Genomic DNA, 10554 nt, shown 5'->3' on the forward strand with positions numbered 1-10554 from the left:
TTTCCTTGACAAAGAGGCAAATCCAATGCCGAGCAGATCGTCTCTGTCTTTGGTAGCTAGCTAGTCTTAACACAGTTATTTTGCTCCGTGTCCTTTATTCTACAGTGCCCTTCTCTTGGTCTATGCTGGCCCCTTCCGGTAGCAAGGCTCCACACTCCTGCAGGGAGCCCAGTCCACGCTGTACTGGTGGAGCTGTCTGCCCAGCCTAGGGCCTGGGCATGTTACAAGACCTAGCTCATGGAGAAACCCTGCCCTGCCCCCACTCAGTGATTAGTTCGAGAATGAGCTGTAAGCCAAGCCACACCCAATCAGAGACTTCCCCAGAGCCTTGCTGCTGCAGCCATCAAAAAAGACTCTTTCTTGCTGAGATTACTAAGAAGGATATGGTCTGGGACTGTTAACAATAAATCTATCTGCTACCAACAATCTAAAGAATTGATCCAAACAAATGAACAGAGGCAGAGATGGAAGCTAGAAGGATACAGAGCCCTAAAACCATCATTTAAGCCCCTATCCCTGAAGCAAGCTGCACACATAGACTGCCTAGGTACTTGAACCAGTCTTTTTTTTTTTTTTTTTTCTTAAATATGCTTGAGCTAGTTTTCTATTATCTGTAACTGAGGGACTCCTCAAATATGTCTGCTATATCTTCACTATCTCCATTTCTCTCTACCCCTGCTTCTCTTCCTGGTCTTCTAAGTCACCATCATCTCTTGCCTGGATAACTATAAAAGCCTCTTCACCAGTCTGTTCACCTTCTCTAGTTCCCCCATCCAATTCTGTTCTCCAATCTATACTCTATACAACAGCCAGAATAATTGCTATTAATATAAAAGCATAAATTATATGATATCACTGCCTTCAATAGTTAATCATAGGGCTGTTCACTTTCCTTGTGATAAGATTGCAGCTCCTCCATAGCCTACAGAGCCCCATCTGCCCTGGCCCTGCCCACCTGCCCAGCCTCACCTCTTCTTCCTACTTGCCCCTCACCACAGTGGGCTGCTTCCAGTTCCTACAACATAGGACTCCCTTTCCTACCTCACAGTGTTGCTGCAAATACAGTTTCTTCTTCCTAGATGACATGGGTGCTTTAAGACTCATGTGAAATTTAATTGCCACTGTAACAGTATTAAGAGGTGAGGCCTGTAAGAAGTGAAGAGGTTAATGCTGTCATCACAGGAAAAGTGGGTTCCTGATAAAAGAGTAAGTGCTGCCCCCATACTGTCTGTCCTGCACGCTCACATGCCCTTCCACAATAGGATAATGCAGCAAGAAGGCCCTCGCCAGATGCCAGCACCATGCCCTTGGACTTCCCAGTCTCCAGAACTACAAGCCAAATAAACTTTTTTTCTTTATATATTACCCAGGCTGTGGCATTCTGTTATAGCAGTAAAACATGGACTAAGATAAAAGGTAACACCTCCATATTCTGAGGGTCACCTTGACAGAAAAGCCAGGTAAGAGATCTGCCACTCTAAGAAGGACCCTGTTATTCATTGCACCCAGTCTGTTTTCTTCATGATATATGGGAACCTCCCTGAGAAGGAACCACATCTGCTTTATTTAACTATTGCATCCTTAATTCTAGCAATGGCTTGGCACATAATGGGTTCTCAATGCACGATTCAATGAGTGAATGAATGAATGCATGTGTGTTTAGATAGAGAGATGGATAGATATATGGATGGATGGATGTTTGTATATGGGGAAAGGATCTGGATGCCTGAGAGTGAATGCAACTCTGAAGTGTGGGAATAAGGGTGAGAGTTTGCTACTGTTTTCTACTTGATACACTTCTCTGTTTTTAACTATGAACATGTAAATTCTTTTGCAATTAACGAAAAAAGGAAAACAGCAACAACAGAGATATCCTGGACTTTAGACCAGGCTCTATCACTCACTTGCCAGGCTCCCTAGGGCAAACCCCTTGCCTTTCTGGGTCTTCATCTCCTCAACCATCAAAGAGTCCTCACCACCATCCCATGCTGTGACCATATCACATGTTGGGCTGGTGTAATCGCAAGAAGCTTCATGGAAGAAGTTAGCACTAGTGTTTAAGACGACTTTAGAGTTGGAGAGAGAGGTTCAAATCCAGACTCTGTCACTTCTTAGTAATGAAACTTTATGAAAATATCCTCTCTGAGCCTCAGTTTGCTCATTTGTAAAATGGGGATTATAAACCTTACCCTCATAGGATGATTATAGGACTCAGTGAGTAAAATTATCAAAACTGACCTAGTTAATACTAGGTGCTCTATAAATGAGCAGCAGTCTCAGAAAAGAGATGGGAGGGTCCCTAGAGTTCCCTGGGAACAGCCTCCCTGTTCGCCTTCCTTTTTCCTGATAATCTGAGTCAGTTTGGGCCTTTTGTGTTCAAGGCTGTCCACTGGGCACCACTCCCCAGTCCCGTGATCCCACCCAAGAGCAGGAATCAGTTCTTCCTCTCCAAGTGATTTCTGTGTGAGTCAGGACAGTAGTATGTCATCAGGGCTGGCCAGCAAAGCAGGGCTAAGGTCTCCCTGGAACTAGAGGCATGTGCAGGGGCTGCAAAACTGACCTATACATGCATGTGGAAATGTGCACACACACACACACACACACACACACACGCACTGGAGGCACAGAGCCCTGAAAAAAGTGAAAGCTACATTGGGCCCAGAGGAGGTCCAGCCAAAAGAAGGGATGGCAACAAGCAGAATAGGGAGAGGAAGGAAAGGGCTGAGAGCACACGAGACCACATCAGAGGGCAGATCTTGGGTCAGACACTGGCAGGCCCAGGGCACACACATCTGCATTCAATCAATATCTGCTGAGTCCTGCTAGGTGCCCACCTAAACATATCTGGAAATCCTATCCTTTCCAGAACCCTTTCCAGACTGCACTCAAGGAAGGGTGCATTTTCTCCAGAGGTGATCTGCCTAATTGCCTCCTTGCCTCCAAATTCCTTTGGTTTCTACCCTGAAAGAGGCTCAGCTTAGCAGAACGACTCTGCCGACCCCTCTCCATCTAAGCACCAGACCCCTCTGGGAGTGTAGCAGTCTCCACCAGTCCTCAGAGCTAAAAGGCCTCTTATTGTACACCTGGTCCAGTGCCTAGCTCCAGGCCCATTGTACAGATGGAAATCTGGACCCAGAGAGTGGCGGCCGGCTGCCCAAGGGCCCACACTCAATTATCAGCCACCAGCAGAGGTGACTAAGAGCCAGCTGATGCTCCTATCTCTCTTCCTCACTTGTTGAATGGAATCATCAGGCTGCCTTGCCTGCCCAGGGTACAGCATGAGCTCAGAAGCCAGCAGCCTTGGGTTTAAATCCTGACACCGATGCCTTGCTGAACACATGACCAAGTTTAAATGACTTAACCTATTTGAGACCCAATTCCAAATCTCTAAAACGGGGGTAACAATCCCTACCCCACAGGGCTGCTGTGAGAATAAAATAAGATAATAGAGAGAGAGGACTTAGGAAAGTGCCCAGTACCAAAACTGCAGTAATAATTATTATTATTGCTGTTATTATTGCCACAAGCATGGGGACAAGGCCTCCCAGATGGGGCCTCTGCACTGAGCGAACACTTTGCCCCTACCCCACTCTCCCTAGCCAAGACCTCCTCTGTCAGGCCACACATCTGGGCCTCTGGGACCATTACTCCTTCTGTGTCCCCACTTTTCACCTAGAGCCCTATCACTGCCCCAGCTCCAAAGTAGCAAATGCACAACTCGACTCCATCTCTGGCTCTGACCCATTCTAGTGGTCCTGGGCCCCTTCCTCTTCGCAGATGCTCGGTCACAGTTCCAAGTACCATGGGCTCCTACCCTCCTGCTGCCATAGCCCCTAGCACAGAGCATTCCCACAAGGACACATTCCAATGTCTCCCACAAGGGAGCCCCAGTTCCTAGGAGCCTGTATTTCCTCTAGGGTAACCTGGGACCCCGCCTCCCAGAGACAGTATCTCTCCCTGCTCCAAGGCTCCCAGCAAGAAATGCTTCTCACTCCACTTCCCGCAGATTAAGTTCCCTATACCTAGCGAAGGTCAAATTCTCAATGGCATAAGGTGTGTGGGGCAGGCATTCATTCTCTGGACCACAAAGAGAAAGAAAGGGAGAAAGGGGGCAGCTGGCTGGGAGCACTGGTCAGAACTGGAGGGTGGAGCGGGGACTCCTGGAAGCCCCAGCATGATAAAGGCCAGGGCTCTGGAAGAGAAGAACTCTCAGCAAAGGCCCTGACTATGCTGTGAAGGCCACTAGTCGCTGGGTCACCCAGGTCAGGCCTGCCCCTTCTCTGGTTCCCCAGATGAGTCTTCCCTGATTTACTACAGAGACCCTTGGCACATCTTGCCGGGCTCCAGAAAGAGGGGTAAAACCTGTGCCTACCTCCAGAGCAGCAGAAAAAGCCAGTTCTGGAAGCAGACAACAGCCCAGCTCCACCATTTGCCGGCTGTGTGTCTTTGGGCATGTGACTTACCCTTTCTGGGCCTCAGTTTCCCCAACTGTACAATGGTGTTAATGATACCCTACCTCATAGGATTACTATGAGGGTTACATGAGATAATCTCTATTTAGCCTCCAGCACAACCCTACCCACTCCCAAACCTGAAAACCCAATGCTCCTATCTGGCACACTGCAAGGGTGGTAGAATTGGGGGTGGCAGGCAAAGGTTGCATAACGGTACATGTGGCCCCGTTCCAGGTGTGGGGTCCATTCTGAGCCAACAAGACCAAAGGCAATTTCTCAAAAATCATGTGGACCAGTCCTCATCCCTTTCCCCCTCTCCTAGGCCCTGGGCGTGCCCTCCCCCTTTTGCTGGTGGACTTCCCTACCACTCCTGCCCTGGGGATGTGGGAAAAGGACAATGAGAAGTCGCCACCCACTCAGAGGATAAGCTCATGGGCAGTAACGTCATCCTCCTTGCCATTTTTCCTCTTTCCCTGACCCTATGACTCAGATCCACAGCTTAACAGCCCCCATGTGGTCATAATCTCAGAGGCTGCTTGGATTTGGTCATTTTTCTGCACAGACCCCAAACCCCGTATGTGCAACCAAGTACCATCCAGCCACTTGTTCTACAACACTTTCTAGGAGTCTCTTTCGGTGCTGTGGAATTCCAACTCACAGCTCTCTTATCACGCTGCATCTCTGACTCCAAACAGCATTGTCCAGCTCCTTGTCAAACTCAAATCCTACTCCAAAGAACAAAGATTTACCCCTCCAGAGAAGGCCAAAGTTTAAGGATGGAGGAATTCCCACAGGAAGGTTCAGAAGTCAACCTAATAAGGACATAGACACCCCAGAGGACTCCTTTGAACGGACTACACTTCTATAACTGTCCTTTCCATAAATATTAAAGCACCCAACCCAGCTGTCAGGTATCTGAACATGAGACATTCAGCTGACCCACCATTGGGTGGTGCCTGGACAGAGCTGAAGAGGGGACAGGAAGGAAAACAGGGTCCTCAGATTCCAACACCCCTTCTCACCTGAGACTTGCATTAACACAGGCTCCTCACCTCTGGCAAGCTCATGTCTCACAGCACAGGAGTCTAGAGAAGCTGGAAAGCTTACTGCAGGCAGGAGAAACCACCAGTAATGCCACGAGGACGTGGAAGAACTCCAAAGGTCAGTCATGGGACCCAGACTGCATCACTGAGGCCACTTAATGCAGGAACGAAGTCTCTCCCACCAGAGTCCCCTTGCCATACAATTCCTCAGTACAAAAACTGAGGTCCACAGGGCTGACCCAAAGTCATGAAGGAAAATTTCATTCACATCAGGATACTCCAGTAAGCTGACGGTGAAGTATGTAAATTTGCACGGTCAACAGTTACCCTAAGTGTTAGTGCTTAAGCTCACGAACTCCAGACATCAGGAAAATGTACTCACCCAAAATACTCCCTTGAAATGAGCCACTTCATACCCTACAGCCCCATAACCCTCCACCCCGCCCTGCACTCAGAGATCAGCTCAACCCATCGGACAGGTTTAGACTTCAAGTTTAGACTTTAATTCCCCTCAGCCTCAAACTGTCCCACCTATTTGCAGGTCCTCACACTACAAGGAAGGCTGTACAGCATCAGATTTCCTAGGGATTTCTGGGAGGCCAGAGGGAACTAGAGGAGGCCGCACTAAATAAATAACTCTTAAAGACAAAGCAGCTTCATTACTTTCTAATATAGAAACTAACTGCTGAAGACATGCTTATAAGAAAAGCACCCTGGGCTTTAATGAAGAGATCAGACTCATTTACAATTATCCACATCCAATTTGAAGGTAAATCGTTTTTCTAAATTAAGACAAATAACACCCCCCCACCCGCCACACACACACACACACATCTTTTTTGCTTTACTATTTGCTTAATGTTTTTCCTCAGTGATAGATCCCATATCTGAGTCATCTATCACGCTTTTCTCATTAGAGCAGGTTTGGCTTAGAAATAAATCGCCTGCCTTAGGCTGCCAAACCTGCCAACTCGCTAGCTAAACGGTCGCAGGGAGTGCCCTGGGCGCTGGAATTCAATCCCCTCCACTCTAGTGTGCCCCCACTCGGGGTCCCCACCTCCCTCCACCGTCGCCAGCATCTCCTCTCCATCCCACCTCACCCCCCACCTCCCTGAGGCTTCCCAAGCCCAAACTGCCCATCCCAATTCCCTCCCCACCCCCAACACCTATTCACCCCGTGGCCGCTCCCAGCCCTCTCTACCTGTCCTTCCCGGAATCTGACCCCTCATGCTGCCCACGGCTGCCTGTGGAAGTGCACCAGTCGCCCACACCTTCGCCCTGCTGGGCCCCGCAGAGTGGACACGCCTAACCACTCGCCCTCCCTCCCCGCCCCTCCCCTCCCGGAGCTGGGCGTTTTCCTCTGCAGGACCCGAGACCCCGCTAACCTCCCAGCGCCGGCCGGCGGCTTCGTTAAGCTTCAACACTGGACAGATCTGCCCCCATGCCCGCTCCAGACCCGGGGCCTGCAAAAGCGCATTCACCCACCCGGCCCGATCCGCAGCTTCCAGGGTCTGCAGGTCCGACGGCGCCCGGGCCCCTCTCAACCCAAGGAAAGGCGGGCGGGGTAGGATCCGGGCGCCCCCAGCTCTCCGCGGGCCCCACAGCCCAGGGCAGGAGGGGCGCCCGCGGTTCCCGGGACTCCTGTGCGCGGGGGGCCGCCCGGACCCGGGGGAGGGCAGGGGAGCAGGAGCCCGCAGGGAAGGCGCCCCTGCTCAGCTCCTGCAGCCCTGCGCGGGAACGTGCGGACCTCCGCGGGATCCGGGCCCTGCCCGCAGCAGACAAAGGCCGCCCCACCCCGCGCCGCCCGCGCCACGCCAGCACTCACCGCGCCGCGCCGACTCTGGGACTCGGGGACGCGGCCCAGCCTGGCTCAGTCGCCGCCGCAGCGAGGCCTGGCCCGAATGGGGGCCGGGGGCGGCCCGGGGAGTCCGAGGGGCGGGGCGGGCCGGGCCGGAGAATCTGCCTGGGGCCCGGAAAGGCGGCTCCGGTGCGTCCCCGAGGCCGGATTGGCCCCGCGGCGGCGGCTGCAGACGGAGGCCTGAGCCAGCCCGCTGGGCAGAGCACACGGCCTGGCCCCCGCCCCGCCCCCAGGCCTGACCCTGGCGGGGAAAACCCTTGGCTCCGGGAGCAGGGCGCTGCCCATCCCCCACCCCGTTCCCACACTTCCAAGAGCCGAATCTTCCTTTCTGCGAGAGGGGACAGGTGACTGACTGGTCATCGACTGGCGGCGGAACAGGGCAGGAATCCTGCTGTCCGACCCCAGTCCTGGGTTCTTCCACCACACCATGCTGTCACCACAGCCCAGAAAGGGTTAACTCGACTGCGAGGAATCAAGAGCTGCAAGGAGCTCTCTATAAATACAGTGTCGTGGGCGCCTGAGCCAACCGCAGGACAATTTCCACTGAGCTGGTTTTCCTCTTTTCTTTCCACCCACGGCGATCCGACCAGCCCTGCCCCCAACCCCACCCCAGACTGCTGGCCGGACTTGGCTCCAACAGACCTGACACCTAGTGGCTTTGGGCTCTGTCCTTACAGGGCCCTGCTCCAGCCTGGGAGGAGATGGGGGTCGGGCCTGTCCAGATTTTGCTGTGGTGCAGCCCATCCCTGCACCTGTTCTTGGATCTGTTCTTCCTCATAGGGACAGTGACAGCTAAAACGTAGGGAGACTTTTGTGGGCCAGAGTTAGGTTAGGAGCTTTCCATGCTGGGCCTCTTTAATTCCTCCGAACAGCCCCGCCGGGTAGATATTATTCCCATTTCACAGATGAGAAAACCAAGGCTCAAAGGGATGAAGGGACTCCAACCTCGTACTGCTGCCAGGCTCACCACCAGTGCCAGTGGCAGTACTGGGCAGGGCTTGGGAAATGAGTATGAAAACATGTGCGTCTCTCTGCATGTGTTGCCACTGATGTAAGCTCTTTACCATTTTATCTCATTTACTCTTCACAACAACTCATTGAGGTGAATACCATTATTCTCATTTTTACAGATCAGAAATAGGGAAATTAAGATACAAAGAGATTAAGTAACTTGGGGACAGATAGCTATGAAGGGAGGAACCAGGATTTGCCCTCTGAATTTAAGTGTGCATGTGGTGTATGGGTAGGGGTGGTGGTGCATGGGTGTGTATATTTGTGGGGGGTTTTTGTCTTTTTTTTTTTTTGAGACAGAGTCTGGCTCTGGAGCGCAGTGGCTCAATCTCGGCTCACTGCAACCTCCGCCTCCTGAGTTCAAGTGATTCTCCTGCCTCAGCCTCCCGAGTGGCTGGGATTACAGGTGCGCACCACCATTTTGGCCAGGATGGTCTCCATCTCTTGACCTTGTGATCCACCCACCTTGGCCTCCCAAAGGGCTGGGATTACAAGCGTGCGCCACCGCGCCCGGCCGGGTGTGTATGTTTGTGAACACATTCAAGCAACTCTGTATTTGAGTCTACGTGCATATGTGTTTTTGAATCACACAGCAGCTTTATCTGTGTAATTGCCAACTGCTCCTAGGGATGACAGCAGAGAGGCCCAGCTGTCTTGTCCCTGACGACCTCCAGGAACTCTGGACCAATCCACGCTGCTCCCCACTGCCCTGCCAGGCCCTGTCCAGCCTCGTCCAGCCTGGGTCTGGCCTTACAGGTCTCAGGATAAGTAGCCTCCACTTGGCCCAGCAACCTGGGGAAGAAGCATCACATGGAGAGGTGTCCTTGGGCTGAGGGAGCTAGGAGCCCTGCTGCAGGACCCTGGAGGTGGCATTGAACAGATCTAGAGAAACTTATTTTCCTTCCCTTCACAAAGAGTCAGTCCTGTGCCTTGTGCCCTGCAACGGTGACGCTGGTCCTGTCCTAGGGGATTTATAATCTGGCATGACTCAGCCATGGTGGATAGCAAAGGAACATCACAGAGCAGTTTATAGTGTGTCTATAGGGGGAGATTTTAAAATAATCATTCAAGAGCAGAGGTCAGGAGGGAAGGAAATGTGTTTTGGCTCTCATCCCTGGAAGCAGCAGATTGAGAGGGCTCTGATCCCCTAGGAAGGGGAAACAGCTTGGGCAGGGCACAGATAGCACGTGTGTAGGACCAGCTCATCTGAGACTCAGACACTTGGATCTGGACACAGATAGCTAGAATGACCATTCCATCATGCAGGGGTCTCCTTGGTTCAGAGAATGTTTGCCTGATTGTCCCTGAGAACTCAGGAATGGAGGTGCTACATAGAGATTCCCGTGAGAACCAGAAAACTCAGGATGGAAGGTTGTCTTCATGCATTCTTTCTGGACAGCAGCCTTACCCCTCTCACCTCTATCCCTCCCACCCCCCACCTCCCCACAACCTGCTTCCTGGGCCAGCACAGTAGTAGATGACTCAGAATGTGCTATCTCCAGTTTTGCTTCGAGTTCCCCAAGGAGGTCACAAACCAATCCCAAAAGACCCAGATTGGGACAAGCCTTATCCCACTTTTTATCTACCTACCATCCTGCAAGTTCCTCAAATTCAACATGTGCAAAATTGAATTATCACCTGTCCCCAAAACCTGTTTCCCCTTCTAGATATACAGGAGGGACTACGCTCAAAACCTGGACTCATCCCTCCTTGCCTCCCACTTCTCCCCACTTCCCACTGCCAATATCCAGGCAGGCATGAAGGGGTGCCCCAGAATATGTTAGGAATCCATCCCTTTCCTGAATACCCTACTGCCACACCATCTTCATCTGAGCCCCCATCACTCCGCACTGGATTGTTGTTGAAGCCTCTTAACTAATTCTGCTGACTATGACTCCTCAGTCCATAGCTGCCAGACAGAGCCTTCTAAAGCGCAAATCCTCCCACAATGTCTCTTGCCTACCTGAAGCCCTCCAGTTTTCTCATTTGCCCTTAGGCTGCTTGTTGTCCACTAAAATTAATTCTCTTCTTCCTTACCAACAGAGTGTAGCATTTGTTCTAAGAAGTTCTATGCCTGGTTGAAAATACATGGGTTCTCAGACCCCCTTGCAGCTAGAGGCAGTCACGTGACCCCGTGTGGCAAATGAGATGTAAATGAAACTCACTGATTGAGGCTTTGAGGAAAGCT

The 10554-nt window shown here is 51.7% G+C and overlaps 1 protein-coding gene across 3 annotated transcripts in view; it reads right to left on the reverse strand.

The window, feature by feature from the left end:
* CD276 (CD276 molecule) overlaps positions 1-7409 on the reverse strand; it is a 30803-nt gene extending 23394 nt beyond the window's left edge. For 2 of the 3 annotated variants that reach the window (XM_063640160.1, XM_055277843.2), the window contains exon 1: positions 7323-7409. The gene's annotated coding sequence lies outside the window, so the exon portion shown is untranslated. Of the gene's footprint in view, positions 1-6982 lie in introns of all 3 variants that reach the window. The other variant, XM_063640159.1, reaches the window with a different exon arrangement.
* Between the last annotated feature and the right edge of the window lie 3145 nt (positions 7410-10554).

The sequence above is a fragment of the Symphalangus syndactylus genome, chromosome 5 (assembly GCF_028878055.3).
Source record: "Symphalangus syndactylus isolate Jambi chromosome 5, NHGRI_mSymSyn1-v2.1_pri, whole genome shotgun sequence".
NCBI lineage: Eukaryota > Metazoa > Chordata > Mammalia > Primates > Hylobatidae > Symphalangus > Symphalangus syndactylus.